This window comes from Elephantulus edwardii, unplaced genomic scaffold, assembly GCF_000299155.1.
Source record: "Elephantulus edwardii isolate Elephantulus edwardi_28Jun2011 unplaced genomic scaffold, EleEdw1.0 scaffold00093, whole genome shotgun sequence".
Taxonomy (NCBI): Eukaryota; Metazoa; Chordata; class Mammalia; order Macroscelidea; family Macroscelididae; genus Elephantulus; species Elephantulus edwardii.
Genome location: NW_006399843.1, coordinates 6,081,362 through 6,099,211, shown reverse-complemented (window position 1 = coordinate 6,099,211; position 17,850 = coordinate 6,081,362). Strand labels below are relative to the sequence as shown.

The 17,850-nt window shown below is 40.5% G+C and overlaps 1 pseudogene; it reads left to right on the top strand.

Moving 5' to 3' along the window:
* The first annotated feature begins 427 nt into the window (after positions 1 to 427).
* On the top strand, positions 428 to 8,180 carry LOC102846270 (annotated as a pseudogene).
* Positions 8,181 to 17,850: the final 9,670 nt, after the last annotated feature.

The window sequence follows — 17,850 nt, the reverse complement described above, 5'->3', positions numbered from 1 at the left end:
CTTCTGAGGAAACTCTGAGGCATCTCCAGCCACCAATGTTTGTTTAACATCTGAGTGTTTAACTGTTTTTACCACTCATGATTCTGCTGTGGGCAGTGAAACAAACATAATAACAATAATATTTCTGCTTCAGCACCTTGTTGACAGTGAAGACAAATGTGAAATCTTGACATTTTCTAGGCCAAATCCAGAGAAAGGACACAGGTTCCCTTTACTCATATTTTCTTTTATTATTATCAAAAAGAACCAATTTTTTTAAATTAGCTTGCTTATTTCATCTTTTCACAACAATTTTCTGTTCCTCAATAAGGAAAGCACACTTGATCCTTTCACAGACACACACTTTGTACACGTGGAACCACCATAAACTCTGCTAGCCTTTTGTTGTTGCCTTTAACAACCTCATGAGAACTTTGGGTCTTACAGCATGAACCCCCTGGAGTCGGCCTGGCACACACCATATGCGGATCTTGGTGCTTCCTTTTGGTGTAAAGGTAAACAATTCTATGACCAGGGACTTGGGACAGCTTAGTTTTCTTAGAGGCTGTGTTGCAGGACAGCTTGTGATGGTAGATCAGCCACTGGACAATTTTGAATGCCTCTACATGATGTGTCTGGAAGAGTTGCTCATCTATCTTAAATAAATAAGAATATAGAAAAATTCTTTAATTATTTTTTGTCCATGTACCGTCAAATCAGATCTGACTGGTACAGGAGGAAATTGTCCCTCCTTCTCTGGCAGAGCATCTGGTGGATTTGAACCGTGTACCTCTGGGATTGCAGTACAGCTTCTTGCCACTAGGCCACCAGCGCTCCCCTAGGAAAATTCTTAAAAATGTAATTAGTAAGCTAATTTTTTCCATTTACATAATGAACTCTATAATATGAAAACAGAAAATGTACCTCTTTTCAAGTGACTCACAAATGTTGACAGTACATGAAGTCATTGCATTCTTAAAAGTAGAAATAATACAAAATCATATATCTGATCAAAATGAAGTTAAATATATATTAATAACTAGACCAAAAATAAAATGTCTCTACTACTCAGAAATAGAAAATGATTATTTTGAATATTCTTTGGTTAAAAGGAAACCAAAATAAAACCTGAAAAATATCTAGAAAAAATTCTTTGAATAAAAATCTATAGGATGAATCAAGAATATGGAATGAGAGAAATGATGGCTAACGTCAAATGAATCTTGTTGGACTGGAAACAGAGAAGACCAGAAAGATATTTACCTGTGTTTTATTGACTATGCAAAGGTATTGGCTGTGTGGATAAGATCAAATCAGAGATAATATTGCGAAGACTGGGAATTTAAGAACACTTAACTGTGCTCATATGAAATTTACATATGGACCAAGAAGTAGTTGTTCCAAGAGAACAAGGAGACACTTCATGGTTTAAAAGTCATTGCAATTTATACCCTTAGGAAATCAGATGGAGAGTCCCTGTTGTAAGACTGAGTCTGATGGTCGAAGATAACCACCTCTGTAAGACTACACTACAATATTAAAAGAACAAAAGTTCTTACGACTGAGCCAATAAACAACCTCACGATAAAATGGAAAATCATTGACATTGCCATGGATTTTCTTTTTCTTGGCTCCATAACCAACATCCTTAAAAGCAGCAGTCAAGAAATCAAACATGTCACACTGGGCAGATTCTCTTGTATATAGAGCCTCTGTGAGTAGAAACCAACTTAAAAGCACATAACAATAATGTAGGATACAAATAATGCAAAGGAAAAATTATGACCGTTAACATTTATATTAGTAAACTGGGGGAGGGAGGAAGTTAGTTAAGCATCCAGATTAAGAACTGAGGGAAAGAATACCAAACATACTCTAAAACAATGCAAGGATAAAATGAAGAGAGAAAAGCTGACACTAATAATTACTGAACTAATGAGTACAGAAGCTGAATTGGAGTGATGGGGTGACTAGAGGTGAAAGGGAAATGAAATGCAGACAGAGATTGTAAGCCACTCTTCTTAAAGCATAACTGAGAACGGAGTAAGACAGGGCAGTAGCTAAAAACGGATTATCCTTAGAGAGAAAGAGAAACATTAAATGTTTTGACAGTAGAAGAAAAGGCAAGGATGAATGCCAATACAAGTCAAATTTACGTTAGCGAGTAGGAATCTGAGCATTCACAGCTGAAAATTGTGTTTTGCCTGCAAAGAGTAGCAGGGAGGTGCTGGTGGTTGATGTGAGGCGAGAAGAAAACAGTATTAAGGAGACATTCTAGCAAACCTAAAGCAACAGCTAAGGTAATATATAACTCGATGGCACACAACCACAACATAGATAACTTGGTAGGAATTCAGTCAGCCAGAAGTGAGACTTTTACAGCCTGCATAACGATTGGGCTGATCTGAGGTTGAGATTTCACCTGAGCAAAAATAATAGAAGGTAAATGGGGGGAAAAACGTTACTCATTGAGCACCTATTCCACAAGACTGGTGTAATGGCTATGATCATAAACTCTGGGGTTAAGCTGAGATCTTAGTTACCTAAGACTGTGTTGTTATTAGGTTCCTTTGGGCTGAGTACGATTCATAATGACCCTACGAACAACTGATCTTAACCCTGTCCTATCCTGTGCTGTTTTCACAATCTCTAAATTTACAACTTCAGCTGGAAGGCACCCCCACCCAGCAGCCACAGGAATACAGTCCTGGAGCAAGACCTTCCTCCAGCATCACCAGAGAGAAAAAGCCTCCTCTTAGAGCTGGTACCTGGGACACTGATTAGTCACCTAGAGCTGTTGAAATGCAAATACTACAAGAGTGTGGGATTAAAGAGCAGACGTTTCTTGGTCTGTTGTTCTGGAAGCTGACAGTCGAAATCTGAGTCTAAGCTTTGCTGATTCCTTCCTTGCTGGTAGCCTTCTGGGTGCTTCTCAGGTCCTAGTGATCCTCACAGGGCATCTGTGTTTCTAGGTTCGTACTTGTCTCTATCTGTAATCTGCTCTTATTGTAACACAGAAATGATTGAGTTTAGGATCAACTGTACATTAACCTGGCCTCATCAACATACAAAGAAAATATTGCACCATAAAGTCACAATAGCTGATGCTTCTGTGGGTTTTAAAAGGCAGTTAAGCAGATGGGAGGAGATTGCCCATCCTTCACCCCCAGAGCAGTTGGTAGCCTTGAATTGTGTGCCTTCAGGATTGCAGCACAGCTTCTTATCACTAGCTCACCAGAGAAGAATACAGGTTAAGATTTCAACATCTATTCTGGGAGACAACAACCTTTTAGAGCAACTTAGATTTTAAAAATGTTCCCAACATTTATAAGAAGTGTATCCTTAGGTAAGTTATATAAACTTTACCTTGCTTGATGAAAGTGAGGGGACCTGAAGCACCTGCTGCAGAAGGTCAAGGATTGTAGCCTTCAATATGGATTGAAACAAAAATTAAGAAAACATCTTTCTTAACTCTGGACCTATTGGCAGCATTGTGATAGACGGTGAAGAGACTGAGATTGTTAACAGCTTCAGCTTGCTTAGCTCCACAATCAACAATCTTAGCCAGGAAACCAAAAGACTAATTGCATTGGGAAAATCTGCTGTCAGGGGCCTCTCTAGAGTACTGAAGAGCAATGTTGTCAGTCTAGAAAGTAAGGTGTGGCTGATCTAGGCCATGGTCTTCACAATTGCTTGCTTTGTATCAGAAAGCTGGACAATGACTAAAGATGATTCGAGAAGAACTGATGTCTTTGAGTTGTGGTGCTGGAGAAGAGTATTGAATAAACCATTGACTGCTAGGAGAACAAACACATTCATCCTGGAGAGGGTGATACCAGACTGTTTCTTGGAGGCAAGGATTTTGAAGCTCTGTCAGACATACTTTGGGCATGTGGCAAGGAGGGACCAGTCCTTGGAAAGGGACATCATGCTTGGAAGAGTGGAAAGAGTGCAAAAGAGGAAGACCCTGGATGAGATGGATTAACTCAGTGACTGGGTTAATGATGGTAAGTGTTTCAGAGACAATGAATTTGGCTCAAGATAGTGTTGGTCACTATGAGTTACAGGTGACTAGATGGCACATAACAACACCACCACAGTCTAGTTAATGTATGTTTTATTTGTATTAAAAATTGTTTAAGTGAAAGATTACAAAGATTGCAAATCATATTGGTATTATCTTTTTTCCCCCTTTAGTGTTCTCATCTCTGTAAACCTAGTGTTGTAGCAGGTATCAAAGGAGTTAATTGAAATCAAGAATTTAGAAGAGAAATTTTGCCTCTGACTACAGCTGAATTATTGTTGTCCTCATGTGCCATTGAGTCGCCTGAGACTCATAGTGACCCTATGTACAGCAGCTCTGGACACTGCTGTATCCTGACACAGTTTCACAGACTCCAACACACCTACCCACGTTGCTCCAGTTACTGTGTCACTCAAACTCATCCAGGGTATTCCTCTCCTGTGCTGTCCCAAGCATGATGTCCTTCTCTAAGCACTGGTCCCTCCAGGCCACGTGCACAAAGAATGTGAGACAGAGCTTTAAAATCCTTGCCTCCAGGGAAAAAACTTGGTTTTACCTCTCCAAGACAGACCTATTTGTTCTCCTATGGCCTATGGTATATTCAATACTCTTCTCCAGCACCAAAACTCAAAGGCATCAGTTCTTCTGTCATCCTTAGTCCACCTCCCTTATGCATAGCAAGTAATTATGAAGTCCATGACCTGGATCCGTCATACCTCAGTGACTGACATCATTACTCTTTAGCACTTTAGAGAGGTCCCTGGCAGCAGACTTAGGCATTAGAATTATCTTTTCTCATAATAGTCCTCAGAACAGAGCAAGAAAACATGACATCATTCAAAATCAGTAAAGGAGTGGGCCAGGGATGCATTCTGTCCCCATACCTTTTCAATGTATGCAGAACAGATCATTTGGGAAGCAGGGTTTTACGAGGAGGAGTGTGGCATCAAGATTGGAGGGAAACTAATTAACAACCTGCTATATGCAGATGACACAATCTTGCTTGCTGAAACTGAAGAAGACTTGAAGCACTGTAGTCTTCAATATGGATTGTAGCTCAACATCAAGAAGACAAAGATCCTCACCATTGGGCCAATTGGCAGCACCATAATAGATGGAGAAGAGATCGAGTTTGTTAGCAATTACAGCTTGCTCATCCACAATCAACACTCTTAACACCAGCAGTCAGGAAATCAAAAGACGAATTGCACTGGAGAAATCTGCTACCATAGACCTCTCCAGAGTGCTGAAGAGCAATGATATCGGTCTGGATACAAAGGCGCACCTGATCCAGGCCATGGTTTTCTCAATTGCTTGTTATGCTTCAGAGAGTTGGACAATGACTAAGGATGACAGAATAAGAATAGATGCCTTTGAGTTGTGGTACTGGAGAAGAGTCTTGAACATACCATGGACTGCCAAGAAAACAAATAAGTCTATCTTGGAGAGGGTAGATTTACTTAATTTGGGCATGTGGCCAGGAGAGATCAGTCCTTGGAGCAGGACTTCATGCTCTGAAGGGTAGACGGATAGCACAGGAAAGGAAGACCTTGGATGAGATGGATTGATACAGTAACTAGTGCAAAGGGATTGATGTGTTGGAATTAGTGACACTGGCTCAGGACAGGGAGGGATTCAGAGCTTGTGTACATATACATCACAGGCAACTCAATGGCACATAAAAAACAATAACATACTATGACAGGTTTGGAAGCAGGAGTGACATCCACTTCCTAAACAACATGCCTCCAGAAACTCTATGAACATTGGTAAATGTCAATAGTTGTAGAGGGGCTTCAGGCCTTTTGTTCATAGAGTTGCTATGAGTCATGCTCGATTCAAAGGCATTCAACAACAACAACAACAACAACAACAGAAGCAATTGCAAAATTGGTTAAAACTTATGACACAACTATTTTCAGGCATTGGGTAATAGATAATATGGAACTGTAATCCTGAAGAGAAGAAAAACATATAATTGCATATCAATGTCAAGAAAACAGAAATTCTTACCTCTGGACTGATAGGCAGTGTTATGATTGATGAAGAAAAGACTGAAACTGTCAATGACTTCATTTTACTTAGATCCACAATAAATATATTTGGTACCAGCAGTCAGAAGATCAGGAGATGTATTGCACTGGGACAGTCTGTAGTCAGATAATTCTCCAAATTACTAGTGAGCAATGATGTTATTTTGAGGATTAAGGTACATCTGATTCATACCATGGTCTTTTCAATCACTTGCTATGCATTTAAAAGCTGGACAGTGAATAAGGATAACAGAAGAAAAACCGATGCCTTTGAGTGTTGGATGAGGGTACTGAATGCTAAAAGAGCAAACAGAAGTATCTTGGAGAAGGTAAAGCCAGATTACTTCTTGGAAGGAAGGATGATGAAGCTTCATCTAACATCCTTTGGGCATGTAGCTAGGGAGGCTATTCCTTGGAGAAGGACATTATGCTTGGAAAGGTGAAGTGATGGCAAAGGAGAAGAAGACCTTTAACCAGGAGGACTGACACAGTGACTGCAACTATGGGCTTGAGTGTGTCAGAGATAGTGAGGTTGGCACAGGTCAGGACGGGGTTCAGATCTGTTTTTTATAGGGTCACTGTGAGTTGTGCTCAACTCAATAGCACCTAACAACAATAACATGTTCGTTCCAGCTCTCTATCTAGTGACACTTTCCTGAGTGAAGCACAGGAAGGCAGAACCCAATCAAAGCCCACCTGTCCCATGATCCTGGGGAGATAGCATTAGAACTTAAGAGATGCTGAAGCAAATGGAATTCACTGCACAGGATACTAGAAAGCAGGGAGTTACACAGAGTGGGGGCCCAGAGGACTGTGTGGGGGCTCCTTGTAGCTTTTTTGGTCTAAAACTGGTCTGAACACATGCAGGTTGAAGCTGTGTAGGGCACTAGCTGTTGTGGAGGGAGCTTTGATGGGATAGGCCACGGGGAGTTGGGCTGTGTCTTTCTGCTGGTTTCAATCTACCAGAAGTTCTGCAGAAGAAAGATGGGAAATCTCCTCCAGTGCAATTCGGAATCTCAGAGCACAGCCTAGAGGATCAGCTATGAGTTAGTTGTAGCTCCACGGCAATGATTTAAGCTATTATGAGACTGACAGCAGAACCGAAATTCGAGTGCTTGGACCATGCTGGAAATTGTAGTGTCCATCTGAGGGGAGAGATCTCATTTTTGAAGCATGTTTCAGCTTGGTATTAAGTTGGAACATCAGAAATCATAACTTAAATTAAAGAATAACTTTAGATCCTTTCCAGACTCTGGCCTACGTGGAGGCAGCTCGTGGGTCTCTGAGACCCGAAAGTTGAGAGCTTCTTTGTACCCAGAGACTGTGCCTGGGGCCTTTGCTGCCATCACCAAGCCACAAAATGAGTATATTGAGTTACACCGAAAGCGCTATGGATACTGTTTGAATTACCATGAGAAAAAGAAAGAAAGTCGAGAGGCTCATGAGCATTCAAAGAAGGCAAAGAAGATAATTGGTCTGAAGGCAAAGCTCTACCATAAGAAGTGTCATACTGAGAAAATACAAATGCAAAAGACTATCAAGATGCATGAACAGAGAAACACCAAAGAAAAGAATGATGAGAAGACTCCACAAGGTGTGGTACCTGCCTATCTGTTGGACGGAGAGGGACAGTCCTGAGCTAAAGTACTTTCCAACATGATTAAACAAAAATGCAAAGAGAAAGCAGGAAAATGGAAATTCCCTCTCCCCAAAGTTCATGCCCAAGGAGAAACAGTAGTACTGAAAGTTATTTGAACAGGAAAGAGAGAAAAAAATCAAGCTTGAAAGAGGACGGTTACTAAAGTCTGCTTTGTTGGAGATGGGTTTGCATGAAAACCATCTAAATATGAAAGATTCATCAGACCAGTGGGCTTACATTTCAGAAGGCACATGTAACATATCCTGAACTTAAAGCCAAATTTTGTGTGCCAATACTTGGTGTAAAGAAGAATCCTTTATCGCCATTGTATACAGCTTTAGGTGTTATTACCAAAGGTACCGTCATTGAGGTGAACGTGAGTCAGTTGGGCCTTGTGACACAAAGAAGCAAGGTTATTTGGGGGAAATATGCTCAGGTTACCAACAATCCTGAAAATGATGGCTGCATAAAATGCTGTCTTATTGGTCTAATAGCACTTTCATAATTGACTGCAAACCAGTCCGAAAACCAGCGTTACCATGTGCTTCCGAATGCTACCAAACAGCCTTCTTTACAAGTCCTGCCATCAAGAGAACTATTTATTATGATATAAAAACATTAAAATGGTCCAGTTTTACAAATTGGTCTTTATTTTTACATCTTCAGAGTTTTAAGTGTTAAGATTGAACAATGAAAACCTCATCATGTACGAGCAAGTAGCTACTCCTAGGCAAACATATCATAAAAATAACCAGTGTTTAAAACGCAACAGCTTTTGTATACAGTTGGTTTTGACTCACTGTGACCCATTTCTGTCAGACTGGAATTGTAGGTCGCAATATTTTCCATGGCTGGTTTTTCAAAGTGCCTCTGGATGGACTTAAACTTCCAACCTTCAGTCACCAGTGTTTAACTGTTTAAACTACCCTTGGATGCCATCTAAAAGTTTATCTTTTCTAGAAAAGATCTATATTGATACTGCATATTCTACCTAGCTGTGATAAAGGAAATGAACATACCAAAATATTTGTTAAAAAAATAACTTTAAACTCGCCCAAGCACATGCTCTAGAATAAAGAATAATTTTAAACTTGCCTGAACAAAGTTTACAACAAAAGTTTTCTTAGAGTCAAGGAAAGTACTAAAGTAATTGCCTGCCCAGAAATAAGCAAATAAACATGACTCTTTAAAGGGAAATGACATCGCCCACACTCCTACATGAGATCACCCATGGTATCTAACCTACAATGAAAATGACTAGACACGCAAAGAGAGGAGAATATTGCTCATTAAAACAAAGTCACCAACAGAAAGATTCTGAGATAATCCACACATTAAAGTTAGAAGATCAGGACTTTAAAGAAGCGATTATTAATATGTCCTAGGAGGCAAAGAAAATGATAGGAATTTTTAAAACATTTTATTTATTTTATTGTTATTATTGTTGAGCATACAAAACAAACCATAGACCAATTAAACAGCTTCTCTATGTACCATTTTTAGAGACATCGATTACATTCAAGTTATCCAATAACCTTCCTTCTCCTTTTCTGAGTTTTCCTCTCTCATGGATATAAACTGACTGCCCCTCAATATCCCTATCTAATATTTTAAGTTACTGTGGTCAATTTGATTCCATAGACATAGTTTTTAGAAAGAATGTAGTGCTCAAGGCATATTTTTGTAACTAGTTGAGTTAAACTGTTGTTTGATTTTAAGAAGACTTTAAGATTGGTTTAAGCCTTTAAGATTATCTTAGGGCAAATGTTTCAGGGTTTCATCCAAACTTCATGGCTCCAAGATATGTAAAGTTCATGATGATTTGAAAGTCTGTTCTTCATCTCTCCTCTTTGATCAGAATTTTTCAGTAGTGCTTTGATTAAGACATTCAGAAATGCTTGCTGGGTACTATTCAATCCTGGATGCATGGCAAAGGGGCAGTTGTTCATGGAGGTAATTAGCCACTTAGTCCTGGTTCTCTTCCAGTTCCTGACTTTCCTTCTTCCCCTGTTGCTCCAAGATGTTATGCAATGAACTAGAACATAGGAGAAAGCACCAGACAGGCTATTAAGCCAATTAACTTTGATTTGCCATGAAATGGTGATCATAAGCCTCTAAATCAAGAAACCAAATACCATATGGTTTTTGTTTTGTTTTTAAAGGAAAAAGTCGTTTTAATGATTGACAAGAAGAAACACTCAGAAGAGGAGGGGGGAAAAATACATTCTAGCCACAATGATTACAATGTCTGAAATGAAGAAGTCACTCAATAGTTTTAATACCAGATTAAGGCCAGCACATATGTTTGTGAACATGAAAACGAAGTCATAGACAATATGCAGTCTGAGGAAGTGGGAGAGAAAAAAGATTAGAACAAGATAAACAGAACCTCAGCCACCTTTAGATAAACTGATATGACATTTTTCAGACTGAAGGAATATGATGAAACCAAAGTCCAAGCTCATTGCTATTGAGTTGCTTCTGAGTCGTAACAACCCTATAGAACAGAGCAGAACAGCCCTCATAGGACTTCTGAGCTGCAAATCTTTATAGCAACAGACTGCCGCATCTTTCTCCCAAAGAAGGGTAGTGGGTTTAAACCAATGATATTTGAGTTAGCTGCCCAATACTTACCCTACACTGCAACCAGAACTTTAAAGGAGCAGGGTACTTAATGGACAGTATCTATAAGAAGGTTCAAAAAGTCCCAGAGATGGCTTGATTACAAGTTCTAGCTTTCCTTACTCCTTCCTCAAGGCCTTTAATCTCATGCTCCTCCTTTGCAAGCTTGAGCACATGCTACGTGGCCTAGTGGCAAGAAGCTGTGCTGCAATCCTTAAGGCATGCGGTTCAAGGCCACTAGCTGCTCCACGGGAGAAAGATAGGCAATCTCCTCCCCTACTATTAAATGCCTCTGAAAACCCACTGGAGGGTCAGCTATGGGTTGGTTTCGAGTTTGTGGTACAACAACAGGCTGCCCCCAACGATTGAAGAGGGTCACAGTGAAAATTAAAGACTTGGGGCCCACCAAACTTTTACTTCCTTGGATACTGGTTTAGTAGCGTATTGCTGGGATCCGTGCAGAGGAACACTGCAAGGAAAACTCAGCCCAGGTGGACCAGATCAACCTCTTCCCAAAGATGGATTGAGGTTATGATAAAGTATATAACAGGAAGAGAGCTTGTCTTGCTTTCTGAAAGCCCTTCTAACTGGACTTCTTGGGAAGCCTTAGGTACAAGAAAACTGACTGAAAAGATCCCAGAGAGGGTCCACAGGCAGACCTCTTTGCAATAGAAGTTATTGAGGTGCAGGAAGTAAGTTAGAACTTCTATTTTTTGAGTGCTTATTTCAATCTTTTAACATTTTTGTGCGTATATATATGTGTACGGTAGATGTAGCATCAGAGAAGGGCATATATTATAGTACATAAACAATAGGTGTACTTCAACATTTTTATGGAAAGTGTACACAGACAAAAAGATTGAGAAGTAACAGAGCCCAAAAACATTCTAACTGAAGGTTACCAACTGCTTTACCAATTTTACCTTAGAAATTCACACCTCTGGTGTGTTCCACACGGTTTCTGATGCAGGTCTATGAATTAGTTCCATCAGAGCGTGGTCTGAAAGACATGATTCCTGGTACCATGTTCACAGATTCTTATTCAGAAGGATACTGGGGAAACAGCTAGGCACTTGGGTGTATTTTTAACCAAACAGAACAAAGCTCTGGGAGTTCTGGTACACAGATGGTCAGGGGATCGACCCATGTTGTAATAAAGGCCTGGAGCATGGAAGATAAAGAGGGGTAAATTGAACAGTTCTACAACTATTATAACCAGATGGAAGAGGCCAAGTAAAGGACGAAATTAAGTTGGTATATAAGATTTCTTTCTTTCTTTTTAAAAAATTATGATTTGAGTGAAGTTATATAAAGCAAGTTTGTTTTCTATTCAACCATTCATATCAGTTGTTGTCGTTGTTAGGTGCCTTCGAGTCATAGACGATTCATAGCAACCCTATGAATGAAAGACCTGAGCACTGTTCATAGAGTTGAGGGCAAGCCATTTAGGAAGTGGATGCCACTCCTGCTTCCAAGCTTGTTTTAATCGGGAAGCTCCACCAAACACTGTCCCCCATGGTTAACCATTATCACATTTGCCCATCAGTGTCACAATGTTTAGCATCACAGCAACCACAAGTTTCCTCTGTAACTTTGTTTTTATAACATTTTTATAACATTCATTACACTTTCCCATTTTCTTTCTTTAGTTTTCATTTCCATTAATCCTTCTGTCCTATCCTTTTCTGACTCCTAGGCTTTATCTTTGGGCTAATGTTGCTCTTTTGACCTTATGTGGCTGGTTATGGTCGGGAGTGAGTGTTATTAGTCATCGTATAGGCTTGAGTATCATTTGGTTAAAAAAAGTGAGCCACTGGGTTGAGTTTGCTCCAGTTTCCAAGGATAACTCAGGGTCATAGTCTTAAGGGTCCCATCAGTGTCCATAAGACTAGAAATCCTGATCTTTTTTATGTCTTGTCGCACATCCCCACACCACAACAACTCTATCCAGGATTTTCTACTGTGATCCTTTCAGAGCGGCCACTACCAGTTTGGTCACGATTTAGTCCTTCTGGTCTGGGGCTTGTGTAATTCAAGATTCACATGGTCAATCAATCCTTTGTACTCATTCTTTCTATTTATACCTACTTCCTTCCTTCCTTTCTTTGTTCCAACAGGAAGAGATCAATAATTGTATCTTAGATGGTTGCTTGCATCTCACACCCCAATTATAAAATCTGATCATTACTCACCAAAACAGGATATAGAACATTGTTTGTGTAGCCTATTCTTGCCAATTAATCTCATGTCACCAAGGTTATGATGCTGAGGTCCTAAAGCCAGTAGCCCATTTCCTCGGACAGAAGGTTTGGTTATGATTAAGGAGTTTATATACCTTTGTCCCCTGTCGGCCTTGCTCTATTCATGGATAGCTTTACAGCATGCAATGATGTGAATTTAGAAATACCATCTGCCAAACCCATGCATGATCCTGAGCATAGTAATTTTCAAATATAGTTTCTTTTAGCTCTCATATTGGGAACTCTGTCCAAGGGAGCAAAGCTGGCATGGCTATCAGAGCCTCAGCAAGGAGAGTGACACACCACCACTTCATAGGCTTAAAACACATTCAAACAGGTAAGAGTATTATTCATTGACTCTACTTGACAGTGCTCTTTGAACCATACCTTCCTTTAATTCTCTCTATTTGTTGTTGTTGTTGTTGTTGTTGTTGTTTTTTCTTGTATGTACCATTGAATCAGATCCAACTAACACAGGAGGAAGTTGCCGCTCCTTCTCCAGCCGAGCATCTAGTGGATTCAAACTGCATGCCTTTGGTATTGCAGGGCAGCTTCTTGCCACTAGGCCACCAAAGCTCCTGCTAATTCTCACTGTTATTGTGTGACTTCAAGTTGATTCTGACTCACAGCAACCTCACACAACAGAGAAGAACTTCTCCACAAGGTTTCCTTTGCTATGACACTCATGGGAGCAGACTACCAGATTTTTCTCCTTGAAGCTACTGCATGGGTTTGAACCACTAACCTTGTGGTTAGCAGCTGAACTCTTAACCACTGAACTACCAGCCTTTTATTTATTCCCATTACTCAGATATTTTTTCAGGCCCTTAACACCTCACAACTAAACAGTTAATAATCACCACACCTTTCTTTAACAAGTTAATGTCATGGGGAACAAAGAGAGTGAGAACTGATTCTGAAAAACAAACACATATTATGTGGGCTTGGTTTGGCATTTTTATTTTTTTTTTAAATCAATTTTAAAACTTATTTTTGAGGCAATCAAGGGAATTTTAATATGGACTGAATGATGCTACCAAGAAATTATGTTTTGAAAATGGATGAATGGCATTCGGGCAGTCCGTGGGATATTCAGTACTCTCCAACACCACAATTCAGAGGCATCACTTTCTTCTGTCATCCTTAGTCATTGTCCAGCTCCCTGATGTATTGCTAGTGACTGGAAAGACCATCGTCAGAAGCACCACAGTCTTCAAACTAACATCATTGCTCCTCAGTAATTTGGAGAGCTTCCTGTCTGCAGACTGTCCTAGTGCAATATGTCTCCTGAGCTCCTGACTGCTGGTACCAAGTGAATTGATTGTCGATCCAAATAAGATGAAGTCATTGACAGTTTCAATCTTTTCTCCATCTATCACAATGCTGCCTATTGGTCCAGTGATGAGAATTTTTCTGTTCTTGTTGCTGAAATACAATCCATATTGAAGGCTGCAGTGTTTGATCTTCTGCTGTGTGTCAAGTCCCCCTTACTTTTAGCAAGCAAGGTTGTGTCAGCTACATTATGAAGCTAATTTATTAGTCCTCCTCCAATCCTGATGCCACATTTTTCTTGATAGAGTTCTTGAATAATTTGCTCAGTATACAGATTAAATAGGCTTGGAGAAAGGATACAACACTGACACACGTCTTTTTAAAATTGAAACCATGTAGGGGGCTCTGGTGGCCTGGTGACAAAAAGCCATGCTGCAATCCCAAAGGAGAATGGTTTGAGGCCACCAGCTGCTCTATGGGAGAAGGATGGGCAATCTCCTCCCGTGCAATTCGGGAGGGTCAGCTATGAGTCAATTCTGACTTGACTGTACACAACAACAGTGTTCCCTTAGTCCTTAAACTGACAGTATTACTTCTTAATAATTTGGAAAGGTTCCTAACTACAGACTTTCCCAATGTCTCCTGATTCCTGACTGTTGGTACCAGTGATATTGATTGTGGATCCAAGTAAAATGAAGTTGTTGATAGTTGCAATCTCTTCTTCATTAATTATGATGTTGCCTATTGATCCAGTGGTAAGAATTTTGTTTTCTTGACATTGAGATGCAATCCATAGTGAAGGCTATATCCTTTGATCTTCTGCTACAAATGCTTCAAGCCCTCCTCACTTTCAGCAAGCAAGGTTGTGTCATCTGCACAAAGTAGGTTATTGATGAGTCTTCCTCTGATCTTGACTCCAGCTTCTCTAATACAGCATACAGATTGAATAGGTATGGAGAGAGAATACAACCCTGATGCATTCGCCTCTTGATTTTAAACCATGTAGTGTTCCCTTGCTCTGTTCACACAACAGCTTCTTGGTCTGGATATAGCTTTCACATGAGCACAATTAAGTCAATCACCAACAGGTCACCAATATCGTGGACAGGTTTTAGTAGAACTTCAGATCTAGACAGACTAGGAAAGATTGACCATCTACTTCTGAAACAGCAGGGCTCTGAAAACCCTGTGAACAACCGAGGAACATGGATAGTCATAGTATTACAGGTAGAGCTCAGATTAGAAGTCAATCAAAATGAGAAACAGTGGCAAACATCCTTTAGTAGTTGGAATGTATGAGATAATAAATGAACATCAACATCCTAGGCATTAATGAGATAACATGGGACTGGCTTCGGCTTCTTTGAATCAGACAATCACATTTTATACTATGCCAGGAGAGGAAAACAGAGTTAAGCATGGTGCCGCATTCATAGCTGTGAAGACAAGTTCAAGTTCTATCCTAAAGTGCAATGTTGTGAGTGATAGGATATTATCCATATGTATACAAGGAAGACCTGATAATACTATTATTCAAATATATGAGCCAACAACTAAAGCCAAGAGGAGGAAATTGAAAACTTTTATCAAAATTTTGCAGTCTGAAATTAACCAGATATGCAATTAAGATGCATGAATGATAACCCTTGACTAGAATGCAAAAGTTGGAAACAAAGGAGAAAGAAGAGTAGCAAAAAGTACAGATTTGGTGACAGGAACGAGGCCAGAAATAGAATGATCGTATTTTGTGCCTTCAATGATTTATTATTCATCATAAAGCAGGAGATGTATATTGAAGGAGGTGAGGATGAAATGGTATGATATAGGATACAGTTCTTTAAAATTTCAACAAAAAAAAAGGAAAAGGAAGAGAAGAAAAGTAAAGGGGAAAGAATAGGAATGGTAAAAAAATGGGAGGAGACAGTGTCTCTAGATTGCTGGTGGGATCAGCCCAGTGGAGGGAGAGAAGGGAGAGTGCAGGAACAAAGGACAAAGCAGAGGAAGCCACTGGCAACTCAACAAGAGAAATGGACCTTTGACTGAAGGAAAGGCACATAGCATGCCTGAAACAACAAGTCCATATCACTCGGCACTCTACTTTATCGTGAAACTATTGGCAGAACGGATTCCAGATGGGTCCGGAGAGCAGGCAGAGCGCAGGGCAGGGAAGCATGGTGTAGTTAGCTTGTAAACCCAATGACTTCATGTGATGTTTCTCTTGATGCTTTTCTTTCATTGTCCTTGAGATCTTAGAGAAATCTAATTTAATACTTGGTCTGCTCTCCATTGTGCTGTGGAGAATTAAAGGAAGAAAGGTCAAGCACAATAAGAAGCTCTTGGGTAAAAGTTCTGAGAATATGATGAGTGAGTCTCAGTCTAATGGAAACTGTAAGGTCTAGCTCCCACCCTCACCTGGCTTTCTCCCTACTTTCACAAAATCGGAAGTTGTTAAGGGACCATGGCCCCCTCATTGCCTCTCATGCCATCATGCATGCACTGCTCCTTCTCACCACCCAGTGTCACTAGAAGCTCGCTCTAAGCAGAGGCCTGTCATCGAGGGTATCCCAACTTTCCAACTCATAGCAAACCTGAAGGATCTGTCATCTTTAGAAGCAGCCGGCCGGCCACATCTTTCTCCCACAGAATAGCTCAAACCATTTTAACTGACAAAAGCATTAACACCACCACCACCACCAGAGTTCCTACACTGATCAAGGTGCAGGGGAAACTCAGAAAGTTAAATGCTGTGGTTTCAAGAAGTACCAACAGGTGGTGTGGAGCCTGTGCTAGCCTTTCCTTTGAGAATCTTTATAATTCCACAAGATTTGTACAATTCTACTTAGTGTTGGTGGAAGTCTTCCAAACGTCTCAGTCTCATCCAATTGGTAAGCTGGAGGTACCTAGAGGAAAGGAGAGACTAAGTAGTCCATACTAAACTCATTTCTGGTCAAATAAACTGTAGACCCAAATGTCCAACCAAGGTCGCTGTTTCCCAGAGAACAGAGGTCTTACAGCCAGGTGGAGCAGGCAGCCCATTCATTCCCTCACTCACTGTATTAGGAGGGAAGTTCATTCAGAGGTAGATGCTGGGTTCAATGTCTTCCATCATGGTTCTTCTGGGCTAAGGGTTACCTCAGCAAGTAAGAATGTGTCCCTGTGCCTCTTAACCTGCTGACATCACCTCTCAGGCCTTCAGTAGAAAGACCAGGGGACTTGGAACTCCTTCTGCTGCCCTTTGTTATCCAGATGCAGAGTTCCCGAGGCGCTGACTTCTACCTGAGGCTGTTTACCACTCCTTGCAAGATGAAGACTCACTGGACCTGAGTTTGGGCTGATAGGAGCAGATTCTAGTGGAGTCTTTTAGAAACTGAGTGTTGGACTTGAGGTGGCCAGGTGGTCAAGGAGAAGAGGTGGAGAAAAGGCTTTGTTGTTGATGTTAGGTGCTGTAGAAACTCACAGCAACCCTATGAATAGATGAAAACTTTGACAACTTTGACCTGTCCTGATCTGTGCCATTCTTACTAACTCTGTCATGCTTATGCCCATTGTTACTATCCCTCTGTCAATCTATCTGTTTGAAGGTCTTCCTCTATTTAACCAACTCTTTACCTTTTCAAACATGATATATTTTTCCAAGGCCTGGCCACATGCCCAAGGTATGTGAGATGAAGTTTCACCACCCTTGCCTCTGATGAACACTCCGATTGCACTTTCTCCAAGACAGATTTGTTCTTTTGGCAGCCCACATGATATGCAATATTCTTCCCCAGCACCATAGTGCAAAGGCTTCAATCCTCTTGGTTTCCTTACTTTATTGTTGTTGAGTACTGTCAAGTTGGTCCTCCAGTGGGTTTTCAGAGGCAGTAAATTGCACAGGAGTTGATTGACCATTTTTCTTCTATGGAGCGGCTTGTTGGATTAGAACTGTACCTTTGCATTAGCACCATGATTCCTTGCCACTAAGCCCCCAGCACTTCCCTAGTTTGGGAAGAGAAAAGTTTAGGATGGTTTGTTGTTGTTGTTGTCGTTGAGTACTGTAGA